The 16,688-nt window shown below is 41.0% G+C and overlaps 1 pseudogene; it reads left to right on the forward strand.

Moving 5' to 3' along the window:
• Positions 1-5,452: 5,452 nt before the first annotated feature.
• Positions 5,453-8,000, forward strand: LOC120856568 (annotated as a pseudogene).
• The last annotated feature ends 8,688 nt before the right edge of the window (positions 8,001-16,688 follow it).

Here is a 16,688-nt window from a genome sequence, read left to right on the forward strand (position 1 = left end):
TCTTTGTGTAATACATGCATGCTTCTAATTGTTCAAGTACATAGAAACCTCTAATGAGTTCCCAGTGTTCTCCCAATGAGAACAACTGTTTTCTTTAGTTGAGTGAACATTCCTTTTGCAACCTTATCGTTTTGCTTTGCCAAATCTTTTGCTACTGACACACAGAGTTAAACTTGAATGCATATACAATGGGGAAATTCTAATAAATTCTAAACTGGGGTCTTGGATCAATGAATCCCTGAATAACAGAGTTGATTATACAGTCCTTTGTATTCCAGTTTCTGGTGTTTTATTGGTCTTGGCTCTGAAATGACTGATGATCAGCAGATCTAATAATGACAGTAAAGACTGAAGTCCAAAAATAATAAGACTTAAGCCTCAGTCACATTAAAGCCGGTAATAAGAAGTCTCTAAGTTCAGTTCAGTTCAGTTCCATCACTCAGTCATGTCTGACTCTTTGCAACCCCATGGACTGCAGTACACCAAGATTTCCTGGCCATCAACAATTCCTGGAGCTTACTCAAACTCATGTCCATTGAGTTGGTGATGCCATCCAACCATCTCATCCCCTTGTGGCCCCCTTCTCCTCCTGCCTTCAATCATTTCCAGCATCAGGGTCTTTTCAAATGAGTCAGTTCTTCGCATCAGGTGGCCAAAGTATTGGAGTTTCAGCTTCAGCATCAGTCCTTGCAATGAATATTCAGGACTGATTTCCTGAAGGTGGACTGGTTGGATTTCCTTGCAGTCCAAGGGACTCTCAAGAGTCTTCTCCAATATCACAGTTCAAAAGCATCAATTCTTCAGCACTCAAGCTTTCTTTATAGTCCAACTCTCACATCCAGACATTACTACTGGAAAAACCAAAGCTTTGACTAGATGGACCTTTGTTGGCAAAGTAATGTCTCTACTTCTTAATATGCTGTCTACGTTGGTCATAACTTTTCTTCCAAGGAGCAAGTGTCTTTTAATTTCATGGCTGCAGTCACCATCTACAGTGATTTTGAAGCCCCCCAAAATAAAGTCTCTCACTGTCTCCATTGTTTCCCCATCTATTTGCCATGAAGAGATGAGACCAGATGCCATGATCTTACTTTTCTGAATGTTGAGTTTTAAGCCAAATTTTTCACTCTCCTCTTTCACTTTCATCAAGAGGCTCTTTTAGTTCTTCGATTTTAGCCATAAGTGTGGTGTCATCTGCATATCTGAAGTTATTGGTATTTCTCCCAGCAATCTTGATTCCAGCTTGTGCTTCATCCAGTCCAGCATTTCTCACAATGTACTCTGCTGCTGCTGCTAAGTCGCTTCAGTCATGTCCGACTCTGTGCAACCCCAGAGACGGCAACCCACCAGGCACCCCCATCCCTGGGATTCTCCAGGTAAGAACACTGGAGTGGGTTGCCATTTCCTTCTCCAGTGCATGAAAGTGAAAAGTGAAAGTGAAATCGCTCAGTCATGTCCGACTCCTAGCAACCCCATGGACTGCAGCCTACCAGGCTCCTCCGTCCATGGGATTTTCCAGGCAAGAGTACTGAAGCGGGGTGCCATTGCCTTCTTTAGATGTATTCTGCATATAAGTTAAATAAACAGGGTGACAATATACAGCCTTGACGTACTCCTTTCCTGATCTGGAACCAGTCTATTGTTCCATGTCCAGTTCTAACTGTTGCTTCCTGACCTGCATACAGATTTCTCAAGAGGCAGGTCAGGGGGTCTGGTAGTCCCATCTCTTGAAGAATTTTCCACAGTTTGTTGTGATCCACACAGTCAAAGGCTTTGGCACAGTCAATAAAGCAGTAATCGATGTTTTTTTGGAAGCCTCTTGCTTTTTCGATGATCCAATTGGTGTTGGCAATTTATCTCTGGTTCCTCTGCTTTTTCTAAAACAAGCTTGAACATCTGGAAGTTCACGGTTCATGTACTGTTGAAGCCTGGCTTAGAAAATTTTGAGCATTACTTTGCTAGTATGTGAGATGAGTGCAATTGTGAGGTAGTTCGAGCATTCTTTGGCATTGTCTTTCTTTGTGATTGGAATGAAAGGTGACCTTTTCCAGTCCTGTGGCCACTGTTGAGTTTTCTAAATTTGCTGTCATATTGAGTGCAGCACTTTCACAGCATCATCTTTTAGGATTTGAAATAGCTCAACTGGAATTCCATCACCTCTACTAGCTTTTTATCTACCCATACATGAAAGACTTAGCTTGCTAATTGTACCTATAACCTAAGCAAGCAACTTCTGAGAGGAGAACCGAGAACACAACAGAGGAGCCAATGGTCTATAGCATCACAGTTAAATTTTCTCTATTCTAAAAAACTCTGAAAGAATTTGTTGCCCTCCTTGGGGTGTTCACAGGGAGGCAGAAGTTGGGTCACATATTAGTTTTCTAGGTCATTTATAAAAAGGTCTCATAAAAAACAAGTTCCTACTGCATAGCACAGGGAACTATAGTCAATATCTTGTAATAAACCATAATAGAAAATAGGAAAAATAATACCTAAATTATATATATATGTGAATAGCTGAATCACCTTGCTGAACAGCAGAAATTAACATACCATTTAAATCATCTATACTTCAATAAAGCAAAAAAAAAAAAAAAAAATCTTGTTTAAGGGCCTGAATTGTGTCTTTGACACATAAGCATCCAAGTACACCAGCCTCTGGCTATATATATATATACATATGTATATTTATTCTGGCTATACTATATATATAATACATATACATATATAATAGAGATACATACACAATATATACATGTATGTTTAATCTGAGTCCCTGTTCTCGGATCTACGTGAAAGTCCAGCACCTCCCCTAAATGGAAGAGTCCCCATTTTAGGGAACTCCTTCCGAGTGGCTGCAGGTCTCTTTCCATGACTCACTCAGACTGCCCGCTACCAGCTTGACTCCTCTTGACCATCCAGTGTACTCTCAAGCCTCCAGAGAAAGCTCTCTCTCTGCCCCTCTGCACGCCTACACACCAGTATTCTCTCTCCCCTCATTCTCCATAGCAATACTAACACTGGGCAGTTATAAGTTACAAATTCTTATTGACTGTAAAGAATAACAAAAGCAGGTATAGTGTAGCTCAAACAGAAGTCAACTAAAGAACTCCTCCAAATCAATAACAAAAAGAAAACCCAGTTTTTTAAAAATACAGAAAAGACTTGATTTCAAAACAGTTCAAAAAAGAAAATATATGAATCACTAGTACAAACACAAAACAGTTTTTATCATGTAAATACCATGTAAATTTGTATGAACATCTCATTTTTCATCAGAGACATGCAAATTAAAACCATGAGATACCATCTCTCACCCACTAGAATGGCTACATATTAAGACAATGACAAATATAGTGTTAGCAGTGAGATGGAGCTCCTACAACTTGTGTACGTTGCTAGTGGGGGATAAGATGGTACAACCACTTTGGAAAACTGTTTGGAAGTTTACTGTAAAGAATATACCTACTGTGTGTCCAGGAATTCCCCTTTCAAGCATCTACTCAAGAGAAATGAAAATATATGTACATGAAAAATCATTATAGCAACATTTATGGCAACTTTATTCATAATAATAAAACCTGGAAATGTTGCCAATAGGAGAATGGATAAACAAATTGTGATTTTTTTAAAAAAGCACAATAAGAATCAGAAAAACAAGAAATTGATACTCATATTAACTTGATGAATCTCAAAACTATACTGAGCAGGATACAAATGAGTACATACTGTTTGATTCCATTTATTTGCTCAACTTATTTGCTCCATGGCATATGGGATCTTTCTGGACAAGGGATCAAACCTGTATCTCCTGCATTGGCAGGAGGATTCTTTACCACTGAATCACCAGGGAAACCATTTATAGCCTGGTGGCTCAGGGGTAAAGGATCCACCTGCCAATGCACGAGACACAAGTTTGATACCTTAGTCAGGAAGACCTCCTGGAGAAGGAAATGGCAACCTCCTCCAGTATTCTTGCCTGGGAAATCCCATGGACAGGGGAACCTGGTGGGCTAGAGTCCATGGGGTCACAAAAGAGTATTATTCACAACAGCCCTCAAACTGGAAACAGAAAGATCAGTGATTGCCTAAGACTGAGGGTGGGAGCAGAGATGGATTGCAAATAGGAACAAGGGAATTTTTTCTGGTGATGAAAGTGTTCTAAAATTGAACTGTGGCAATGGCCAAAGAGTTGTATGAACTCATTCAACAAGATTTACACTAAAATGGGTGAATTTTATGGCATCTAAATTAAACTAAATAAGCCTGTTTTAAACAAAACAGAAAGCTCTTGTGTCTTCAAGACACACTTTTGGGCTCACCACTGCAGTGCCTGCAAAGCTCTGCATAACTCTGGTAAAATTTTCCTTGCACTCTCCTGTTTACACCCTCAGAAGGCCTCATCGGAGACCAGAAGCAGATGGTCTAGCAAGCAGTACTAATCTTATGGCGGGTGGGGATCTTCTTTGTCTTGGTAGAAGTTAGAAGGAGAAAACCAACAAACAGGAACACAAGCAGAAAAGCATGACTGGGATGGTGAAGACCTTAAAATCATATTCTAGCTATTCATTGTTCTTCTAGTATATACTTTTTGGTCTTTTCTGTGCCAGGTAAGTGCTGTGGCAATAAAATAATCAACATTATGGGCAAAGTCCTTACTCTTTGGGGGCTTATATTCTAGTTGTATGAAACAGATCATACATCAACTGATAGACAGACAGATAGATAGACGGATGAATAGATACAGAGATAGATAAATAGATGACAGAAAGGTAGGTAGAGCTATAGATAGGTATAGAGATACAGAGATAGATACTATATAGATACATATGTAGATGATTAATAAAAGAAAGTATAAGCTTATCTCATTTTACGGCACTTTGCATGTCCTGTATTTTTAAAATTATATGTTGATTTTCTTTTTCTTTTTTAAAATTTGTTTGACTGTGCCAGATCTTAGTTGTTGCATATGGAATCTTTGATCTTAATTGGAGCATCCCTAGTCTCCGACCAGGGATAAAACCTGTGCCCCTGCAGTGGAAGTGTGCATCCTAACCACTGGACCACTAGGGAAGTCCCAATACTGCGTTTTTTACAATTAAAGATTTGTGGCAACTCTGTGTCAAGCAAGTCTATCAGCACCATTTTTTCCAACAGCATTTTCTCATTTCATCTCTCTGTGTCACATTTTAGTAATTCTTACAATATTTTAATTTTTGTCATTATTACTATATCTGTCATGGTGACTTGTGATCAGTGATCTTCTATGTTACTATTATAATTGTCTTGGGGGCATTGTGAACTGTGCCTATATAGGATGGCAAACTTAATAAACGTGTGTGTTCTGATGGCTCCACTGACCAGCTTTTTCTCTATTTCTCTTTCTCACCTTAGGCCTCCCTATTCCCTGGGACACAACAGTATTGAAATTAGGCCAATTACTAACCCTACAATGGTCTCTAACTGCTCAAGTAAAAGGAAGAGTCATACATGTCTCACTTTAGAAATGTAGAAATGATTAAGCTTAATGAGGAAGGCATGTTGAAACCTGAGAATGGCTAAAAACTAGGCCTCTTGCACCAAACAGTTGGCCAAGTTGTGAATGCAAAGGAAAGGTTCTTGAAGGAAGTTAAAAGTGCCACTCCAACAAACACAGGAATCATAAAAAAGCAAAACATCCTTATTGCTGATATGGGGAAAGTTTCAGTGGTCAATATCCCCTTAGTGAGTGAGTGAAGTCGCTCAGTCGTGTCTGACTCTTGGCAACCCCATAGACTGTAGCCTATAGGCTTCTCCATCTATGGGATTTTCCAGCCAAGAGTACCGGAGTGGGTTACCATTTCCTTCTCCATAAAATCTTCCCAACTCAGGGATCAAACCTGGGTCTTCTGTGTTGCGGGCAGATGCTTTACCCTCTGAGACACCAGGGAAGCAAGCCTAATCCAGAGCAAAGCCCCAACTCTGTTCGATTCTATGAAGGCTGCAAGAGGCGAGGAAGCTGCAGAAGGAATGTTTGAAGTTAGCAGAGGTTGGTTCATGAAGTTGAAGGAAAGAAGCCATCTCCATAACATGAAAGTGCAAAGGGAAGCAGCAAGTGCTGAGGCTCAGAAGCTGCAGCAAGTTATGTAGAAGATCCAGCTAAAATAATTAATGAAAGTAGCTACACTAAACAATCTAGGGCTTCCCTTGTAGCTCAGTTGGTACAGAATCTGCCTGTAATGCAAGAAATCTGGGTTCAATTCCTGGTTCAGGAAGATTCCCTGGAGAAGGAAATGGCAATCCACTCCAGTATTCTTGCCTGGAGAATCCCACAGACAGAGGAGCCTGGCAGGCTACAGTCCATGGGGTCACAAGAGTCGGACACAACTTAGCGACTAAACCACCGCCACACTGAACAATAGATTTTTAATGTAGACAAAACAGCCTTCTCTAGGGAAAAGATACCACCCAGGACTTTCACGGTTAGTGATGAGAAGTCAATGTTTGGCTTCAAAGTTTCAAAGACACTTATTATTAGGGGCTGATGTAGCTGGTGACTTTAAGTTGAAGCCAAGGTTCATTTACCATTCTGAAAATTCTAGGGTCCTTAAGAACTATGCTAAATCTACTCTTCCTGGGCTCTATCAATCGAACAACAAAACCTGGATGATAGCACACCTGCTGACAAAATGATTTATTGAATATTTTAAGCCCAGTGTTGAGACCTACTCTTAAGATCTATGGCTCAGAAAAAAAAAAGATTCCTTTCAAAATATTAATATTTATTAACAATGCACCTGATCACTCAGAGCTCTGATGGAAACATTCAATGAGATAAATGTTTTCATGCCTGCTAACACCCACCCTACAGCCTATGGCTCAAGGAGTACAGTAATTCTGACTTCCAAGTTTTAAGAAATGCATTTCATAAGGCTATAGATGTCATAAATAGTATTCCTCTGATGGATCTGGGAAAAGTCAATTGAAAAGCTTCCGGAAAGAATTTAACATTCTAGATGCCATTAAGAATATTTGTGATTCATGAGGAAGGTCAAAATATCAGCATTAACAGGAGTTTAGAAGAAGTTGATTCCAACACTCATGGATGACTTTGAGGAGTTCAAGACTTCCGTGGAGGAAGTAATTGCAGATGTGATGAAAATTGCAAGAGAAGCAGAATTAGAAATGCAGCCTGATGATGTGACTAAATTGCTGTAACATCAATTTAAAATTTTAGTGGATGAAGAGTTGCTTCTTATGAATGAGGGAAGAAAGTGATTTCTTTCTAAAACAATTTTATTTCATTATTTATTTGATTTTTGGCTGTGCTGGGTCTTCATTGCTGCCCAGGGGCTTTCTCTAGTTGTGGCAAGTAGGGGCTACTCTCTAGTTGTGGTGCTCGGGTTCCTCATTGCAGCGGTTTCTCTTGTTGCAGAGCCTGGGCTCCAGGACGTGAAGGTTTCAGTAGCTGTGACATGTGGGCTCAGTAGTTGCAGCTCCCAGGCTCTAGAGCACAGGCTCAATAGCTGTAGTACACGGGCTTAGTTGCTCCAAGGCATGTGGCATCTTCCTGGAATCAGGGATCAAATCCATGTCTCGTGCATTGGTAAGTGGATTTTATTTTATTTTATTTTTTTTACCACTGAGCCACCAGGGAAGCTTGACAGTGATTTCTTGGGATGGAATCTATTCCTGGTGAAGATGCTGAGAAGATTGTTTAAATGACAACAAAGGATTTAGAATATTACATAAACTTAGTTGATGAAGCAGTGGAAGAGTTTGAGAGAACTGACTCCAAGTTTGAAAGAAGTTCTACTGTGAGTAAAATGCTATCAAACAGCATTGCATGCTACAGAAAAATATTTTGTGAAGGAAAGAGTCAATCAATTTGGCAAACTTCATTGTTGCTTTATTTAAGAAATTGCCACAGTCATCTCAACATTCAGCAACCATCAACACTGAGGCAAGACCCTCCACAGGAAAAAAGATTACAACTCACTGAAGGTTCAGATGATGGTTAGCTTTTTTTTTTTAAGAACTAAAGTATTTTTAAATTAAGGTCTGTACATTTTTTTAAGACACAATGCCACTGCACACTTAATAGATACAGTATGGTGGTGGTCATGTCCTACTCTTGCAACCCTTATGGACTGTAGCCTGCCAGGCTCCTCGGTCCGTGGGATTCCCCAGGCAAGAATACTGGAGTGGGTTGCCATTTCCTTCTCCAGGGGATCTTCCTGACCCAGGAATTGAACCCAGGTCTCCTGGCATTGCAGGCAGATTCTTTATCGACTGAGCTATGAGGGAAGCCCTAGATTAAAGAATAGTGTTAACATTATTTTTATATGTACTGGGAAACCAAAAAATTCATGTCACTTACTTTATGCTGATACTCCCTTTCTATGATATTTCGATTATTAAGGTGGTCGGGAACCTAATTTGCAGTGTTTCGAAGTTATACATAAAAAGAAAATTCTATAAGTACTCAGAAGAGAGTTAAAAGGTGACATCAGAGAGTGGCTGAACCACAAGAGGAAGCCAGTCATGCAAAGACCAGAGGGAGGAGCATCCTAGGCACCATTTTTTTTGTTGTTGTTGTCCCTTACCACTTGAGGTCCTCCATTCCCTCTTCACTCAGCCTAAAATTCCCCAAACTCCCTCAATCAGCTTAATTCTGTCACACTCATTGGGAGAATCACAACCTTGTTCAAATCCAACTTTCCACCCACACTGGTCTCACTTTAAGCTTGTCACGTGTGTGTGCTAAGTTGCTTTAGTCATGTCTGACTCTGTGGGACCCTATGGACTATAGCCCACCAGGCTCCTCTATCCATGGGATTCTCCAGGCAAGAATACTGGAGTGGGTTGCCATTGCCTCCTCCAAAGCTTGTCACTTAAGAAGCCCTTACTGTTTCCCAGCTAACACCTGCCGACTCCCTGATCCATTCACTCTCCTGCATCCTACAGTCATACGTTCACTTTCTGCTAACACCCTTGTCTCTCTTTCCCCCTATCTTCACACTCAGCTCATGACTGTGCTTCTTTCTTGAGAAAACTGAAGTCAGAATCCACATGTCCATAAAGGTGTACCAGGTTAGACCCTGCCCTCATAGCAAACTCAGAGATCCTATATAAAATCTTCCACTTATACATTCTCCCCCTCCCCTAGGGGACTCTATGTCATGAACTTTCTCTCTACTGGATCATTGCCATCAGCGTATGAATTGTTTCAAGCACTTTGAAGACAAGCAACCAAAAACCACCCCTTGACCTGATTTCCCTTATTTGATTACCAAATTACTTCTCTGTAAGCTTTTGTATGAAGAAGGAAATGGCAACCCACTCCAGTTTTCTTGCCTGGAGAATCCCATAGACAGAGGAGCCCCTCAGGCTACAGTCCATGGGGTCACAAGAGTTGAACACGACTTAGTGACTAAACCAAGCTTTTGTGGCCAAACACTTGTCTACACTGCTGCTGCTGCTGCTGCTGCTAAGTCATTTCAGTCGTGTCCGACTCTGTGCGACCCCATAGACGGCAGCCCACCAGGATCCGCCTTCCCTGGGATTCGCCAGGCAAGAACACTGGAGTGGGTTGCCATTTCCTTCTCCAATGCATGAAAGGGAAAAGTGAAAGTGAAGTCGCTCAGTCGTGTCCGACCCTCGACCCCATGGACTGCAGCCTACCAGGCTCCTCTGTCCATGGGAATCTCCAGGCAATAGTACTGGAGTGGGTTACCATTGTCTATACTAGCTGCTTCTAATTCCTCTTCTCCGGTTCTCTCTTAAAATCTCTCCAATCCAGTTTTTGTGCCACCATTGATCTGGTCTTTTCAAGGCCAACAAGACAGACAAAAATAAAACCCTACCATAAAGAAGCATGAAAGAGGCACCCTGAGTGAAAGGAGAGGGTGGGTAGGTGGGACAAAGTTCTAAATTCTAGCGGCTGGGTTGACTACCTATATCATAAGAATTCCTTAGGTAAACTTTTCTACTCCATTTGAAAAATACTTCCTTTCTATACATTGTATTTATTTTCTCTGGAATCTACTGTTGTGCAGTTTCTGAACATCAGATTAACCTGCTCACCATTTAGGAAAAGTAGAGTTAAAATCATAGCAGAGAGGGAGAGATTGCTCATTTACATTTAACTGTAAAAATCAGTGTGGAATCTCAGACATGTAGCAATCTCTTTTACCCAACCAGAAATATATATTTTTTTAGTTTGAGAAAGAATTACACCCACCCACCCACCCCCGAACAATATCCTTTTATTTGAAAATGAATGTAGTTGCCATTTGAAATAATTTTGAGCTATCCCTCTTTATAATTGGCCTTGCCAGAAATTTTGTATATTAACCCCAGGAAGGTTAAAAAATCCAGCTGCAGTACTTTGCTTACTGATCTTATGAAAAGGGGCAACTCTGACTTACCTCAGTGAGGTCACCTCAACTCCTTTTGTGGGCAAGGTGTTCCTATTGGAGACTGCAACAAATGAGGTAGACATTTGACAGCTGTCCTGGTCTGTTGGATAACACATGAAACCTCAGTGACTTGTGCAGATCAGTGCTTAGCAAAATGCAAGTCACAACCTATTAGTGGGTTATGAAATTAATATGATGGGTTAATCAATTTTTGGCTTCCCTGGTGGCTCAGCAGTAAAGAACCCACCTGCAATGCAGGAGACATGGGTTCCATCCCTGGGTCAGGAAGATCCCCTGGAGGAGGGCACAGCAGTCCACTCCAGGATTCTTGCTGGGAAAATCCCATGGACAGAGGAGCCTGGTAGGCCACAGTCCATGGGTTCACAAAGAGTCGGACACAACTAAAGCGACTGACAACACACACAACCAATTTTTTAAAAGATGAAATAGAGAAGAAAATACCAGAGTTCGGTATACACACTCCAAGTATGACATAGTTCATGAGACTTTGGCTTCTGTTATGAAGAAGTACATCTTGGATTATAAAATTAAAATTTTAAAAATTAAAGCCACTGCTCTAGATTCATTTATAATATAATACCCAGAGTGGCTGAATGCACTAATCAAAATTAGAGGACATTTGGAGAATTTCCACATCATATTCAGCGTTATATATCACCAGGCATGAGCAGACACAAGGGAAATACGGAGCACTTTAGAGAGAAGTTTTCCTGTGTAGGACCAGGTAAAGAGCTTGCAAGTCATCTCCAATCTAAACTACCATCCTAGAGACTTCATAATTTACAAACCACTTTCACAAACTTCATCTTATTTGAGGCTCTTGTTCAGCCTTTATAGCAGGCAAAACAGGAAGGCGACAGCATCTGAGACAGGTTTCAGTGATCCATCTAGTTTAGTCAGGAGTCCAGCCAGCAGCTGGGAGAAAGGATCTAGCCCCAGAGCCCCAGGGAGAAAATTGGCAAGGTTGAAAAACCACGTGTGGGTCCTAGCCAAGTAAACTGGGGTTCAGGGCAGAACTCCAGTTTCGGGACGGAGAATGGAAAAGATGAAGAGGAGCTGGGGCAGAAGCCCAGATATTAAACAAGGCACACAGGTGGCCAGGCCCATATACAGCACACGGCTGGATTCTAAGCTCACACTTGCAGAGTTCCAGAGCCCATAACTGACTCGTGAAGAAGCAGCAGCAGAATATCGTGTGGGTAAGGGGCAGGATGGAGAAGATCTCAAGAACTGATGAAGGCATGAAGAGACCAATGGGGAATGGGAAGTTAATTCATCTGTCTGGCATGAGTAGGGCAGGCTGCCAAATAAAACACAGGGTGCCCCACTGAAATCTGGATTTCAGATAGACAGTGAATATTTTCATGTAAGTGTGTCTTTTGCAATATTGGAGACACATTTACACCCAAAATTGTTGTTTATCTGAAATTTAAATTTAACTGGGCTACCGGTATTTTTATTTACTAAGTCTGGTACCCCTACATGTGGGTCTTAGAGGGGATGAGGCTAGAAGGCTTGACAGAAGATGATCTTAAATAATTCTGTGTGCCCTGCTTGGTGGATAATAGGAGGCCAAGAAAAATTTTAAGCATGGGAATAATATAATTGGATTTATATTTTAGAATCACCATTATAGTAGTCCTTTGAATAACAAAATAGTTCAGATAGATAGGAACTGAGAGACCAGAAAGCTGTTTAAATAGCCTGGGTTTGAGAATTGAAAATAACTTTGCTCACTTCACAATTCTCCCTAACACTAGCGAGATTTCCAGGTTTTCATGGACTACAGAGACCAGTGTATTCTTTCAAGAGCTGCTTTTTGTTTCAAGGAATAAAAAAACCTTTGGAAGTAGGGCAGGGAATATATGTTTTATTTTTTCTCAAACCCAGTATCTGTCACATCCTTCTTGAGGAGGCTGGAAAGATATGTATATATATCGGTCTCCCACCAGTTAGCTCATGTCTTGCTCACCATTGATTATCCCATAGGTAATCAACAAACACTTGTTGAATGACTTTCTTAAGAGCAAAGTCTATCTTCACCATATTTGTTTCTTTAGCATCTGACCCAAGGCTGGGAATAAGTTTCTCAGAAAATAGTTCTTGATTAGAACGATCTAATTAATTAACAACTAGAAGTGCTTCCTATTAACTACATTTGTCTAACATTACTTCAAAGGTACAACCTGGCATATTTTTCACATGAATGCAAAAGAAGTGTGCCTTTTCTACTGGACCAGAAAGCTTTTCAAAATCTGCAGAAAGCTTTTCAAAATCTGATGCTGATTAGATGGAGTTTTAAATGTAATCTTCCTCATGTATGTGAAGATTTGCGGAGTTTTCTTTTGAGATGTTTTTGTTTGGGGTTTTTGTTTTTGTTTTTTGGCATCCTCCTAACTGCTTCCACAAGTATTATCATTGCCTGGGTATTAATAAATTAGATCTTAATTAAATATTTCTCAGGTATATCATCATAAAGTGGTATGAACCAAGTATTTGTCTTCAGTTCTCCAGTATCAGGATGGTGACTGGCATATGGATCTTTTCCAAGGCTGAAGTGTGAACCTGAAAGCTGGACTTATTTACCTTCATAGTCAGAGAACTTTCATCAATAGCAGGTTTGTTGAAGGGTCAAGAGCAAGAAGCGAAAAGGGATGGAATAATTCTAAAAAGTGCATCTGGTAAATACAAGTACAAAAATGATTACAAATTCTTGTTATTAAAAATTCTGTTCCAAGTACCATGTGAGGTCTTTGCATTTATTACATTTTGATTAAATTTAAATCTTAAAACTCCTCTTTGAGGTAGGTATTGTAATTGTCATTTTATATGTAAACAAACAGAGAATCAGAACTGATGAATAATTTACCCAGGATGACACAGCTAATAGATTGGCAGAGCTGAGATTAGTACCTGATTCCAAAGTTCACCTCACATACCAAGAATTGCCATTTTTCAAGTGTGTATTTAGAGAAATGAAAGAAAATTGTTGGAGTGCCTATAAGAGCTCTCTTTAATCAGCAGCTATGTAGTTATCACAGAGGATTTAAGTTTGATAAAGAATATAATGATGTGAGCATATGGATATGGAAGACAAGAGATATAGAGGTATTTCTTATGTTTTTGCACTGTGCTCCTTTTTCCTCTGTTTAACTTTGTATTTAAGTGAGCATGTGCCTTTACATGTAATTTGGCTTTACCTTCACCTTGCTAGAAGTTGATACGGTTGCCCTTAAAATGATTATTGCACATATTATCTGGGATGAAACATATAAACTTTATTATTTTTTTAAACTTTTCATTTTATATTAGGGCATAGCCAAGTAAGGGATTCCCAGGTGACCCAGTATGTAAAGAATCCACCCGAGACACAGGTTAAATCCCTAGGTGGGGGAGATCTCCTGGAAGAGGAAATGGTAACCCACTCCAGTATTCTTGCATGGAAAATCCCATGGACAGAGGAGCCTGGCAGATACAGTCCATGGAGCCACAAAGAGTTGATCACAACTGAGCACACAGGCACACATAGGTGATAAACAATGTTGTGACAGTTTCAGGTGAACAGCAAAGGGATTCAGCCATACATATACCCGTATCTGTTCTCCCCCAAACTTTCCTCCCATTCAGGCTACTACATAACATTGAGCAGAGTTTCATGTGCTATACAGTAGGCCTTTGTTGGTTAGCCATTCTAAATACAGACGCACCCATTCAAACATATGAACTTTAACGGTTACAGTCAGTAATACCAACTTCTCTGTCTTGTCCAAATGAACACATGCAGTTCATATTCAGATATGCAATGGAACTTCATCAGTCTAGATTTGTCTGAGCTCTCCTGTGACAGTCTGGACCTTCCTGCAAGTGGTAAATATAATTACATACACTAACTGTTCTCTAATCCTTTAAAGTTGCAAATATGCACTTTTTGTCCAGGTGCCGACATCTTTCCAGCAGCCCTCTTCAGTGTGCTCAACCCAGCCTCTTCACTTAGTTCACTGGGTTCCAAGACGAATCAGAGTCTCATAAAGAATGCTGCCTCTGATCATTTAATTCCAGGCTGAGCAGAGTAAAATCAGGTTGAACTTCACCAACATTTGCAATCTATGAAAGCAAAACTCAAAGTGTTGGCATAATTAATTATATTAATTGGATAGGATCTGAAGATGAGGAACCAAATACCTTAAAAGGAGAGGAGATGAGAGTTGATTTTTTTTTTTAATTGAGGGCTTCCCTGGTGACTCAGTGGTAATGAACATGCCTGCCAATACAGGTACAACCCCTGATCTGAGAAGATCCCAAATGCCTTGGAGCACCTAAGCCTGTGTACCTCATCTATTGAGCCCTGCTCTGGAGCCTGGGAGCCACAACTACTGAGCCCACATGTAACTACTGAAGTCCCAGGGCCACAGAGCCCCACGGCTCTGCAGTGAGAAGCCAGCACATCACAGCTAGAGCGAAGTCCCCGTTTGCCACACCTAGAGGAGAGCTTCCGTAGCAAAGAGAACCAGTGCAGCCAAATAAATAAATATTTAAAATAACGAAATTAAACATTTTAGATAGCAAATGATTTGCTTGGCTCTGTAAATTAAAAGCCTGCCCAAAAATGGTCTGTGGAAGTGTAAGCATCAAAAAGCACCTCCAGTGTTCTGCTTTCACCAAAAACATGGAAGGAATTTCCTAGAAATGGTCAGGATGTATTTATGGAAAAAATCCTCTTCAGACCTTTATATGCTCAATCATTGCTAGACAGGGTGCTAAACATGGGAGCTATAATAGGAGCATGGTCCTGACCCTCTTGGTCAGAGAAGTACATCAGCTGTCCTGAACAGTGAATGTTAAAGGAATCATGAAATAAATATAAAAAGGACACAGTGAATGCCCAAAGAAGTGGTCATCTCTGTGATTCTAATAAAGTGAATTCATAGCAATCTGTAGGGTTGTTCAGTGAGATAGCAAACTCTCCATGAAAAGGTGAAGCAGAACCTGAATGAACAGATAAACACGAGTCAAGGCACAAGAAAAGGGGTTTTGAAGAAGCAATCAGTTCACAGCATTCCTAAGACGTGAATGATCTGCTAAGTGTTCTCCATCTTTAATATCTAGGATAGGAATTTCACAAAGCAGAACTGCTGCTCTACGTCGTCGTTAACTCCCCCTCCCCCACTCTCCATCGCCACCCCTCTAACAGATACATCAGGTGAGCAGGGCTCAATTATTCAAATTAAATGTGTGACCTGGAGCAACTCCCGTCACTACTCAGAGCCTCAGGGTCTTTGCCTGAGAAGTGAGGAACCCTGTTCGCTCTAGTCCATTTCTGCTCTGAATTGCGAATAGTACAAGAAACCAGAAAGGAAACTCCAGAGAAACAAAAGTGAAAGTGCCCAAAGGAAATACAATAGTAAACAAAAGCACAAAATTCTATATCTCATTGAAAAATGTGGCAGAGTTCCAAAATACTTTTTTTCAGCAGCCCGTGAACACGAGACTTGGGAGAGAATGAACTATCACGCCCTCTGAATGTGAATGACATGAGTGTAACGCGAATCCACCTTGCCCCATGCAACCGTCTGCTTAAACAATGCTCCCTGACCTCGAACAACCATTTATTAAGATTTTCTTTCTAAATAAGTCAGTCCACGAGGAAAGGTCGGTCCCCTCCTGACAAACCCCTCGGAACACCACCCAAGGGTGTGTTCCGCTTCGGGATGAGAGAAAAGGGGGTAAAGAAAGAGAGGAAGGAAAGATTTGAACTGATATTAGATTCTGCCTAGTGTTGCCACGCGGTTGTTATGCACAACAGCAGGGAAGCAAACTATTTTAAAACTTGAGAAATACAGTAGCCTTTAAATTTGATCGTTTCTTCCTTCATGTTAGTGAGACTTTTTTGCACCTAACCCAGAAAGGTACACCCGCCTGGGAGCGAGAGCGGGAGCTCTGGGGTGAACCAGCAAGTGGAGGCGGCCAGAATGGACCAAGCTGACAGCTTCTCAGAGCGTTGGCTGCGGGTGTGGGACCGCGACCAGCAACGGCCACGGCTAGAGGGGTCGATCTGGACCAACCGGTGTCAGAGGGCTCCCTAGGTGGGAGGATGCTCCGGGCCCGCCCCGGGAGCCTCCCTTCTCCGAGCAGAAGGAAGGGCGCTCAAACGCGTGCACACGCAAACACACACACACATCCTTCCCGTGGAGTTGTGTCTCCTCTCCCTTTTGTTTTTCTCCCTTCCCGGTCAAGAGACCCGGAAGTTTTTTTTTTTTTTAATCCAGT

The sequence above is a fragment of the Oryx dammah genome, unplaced genomic scaffold (assembly GCF_014754425.2).
Source record: "Oryx dammah isolate SB20612 unplaced genomic scaffold, SCBI_Odam_1.1 HiC_scaffold_28, whole genome shotgun sequence".
In the NCBI taxonomy this organism is placed as follows: domain Eukaryota; kingdom Metazoa; phylum Chordata; class Mammalia; order Artiodactyla; family Bovidae; genus Oryx; species Oryx dammah.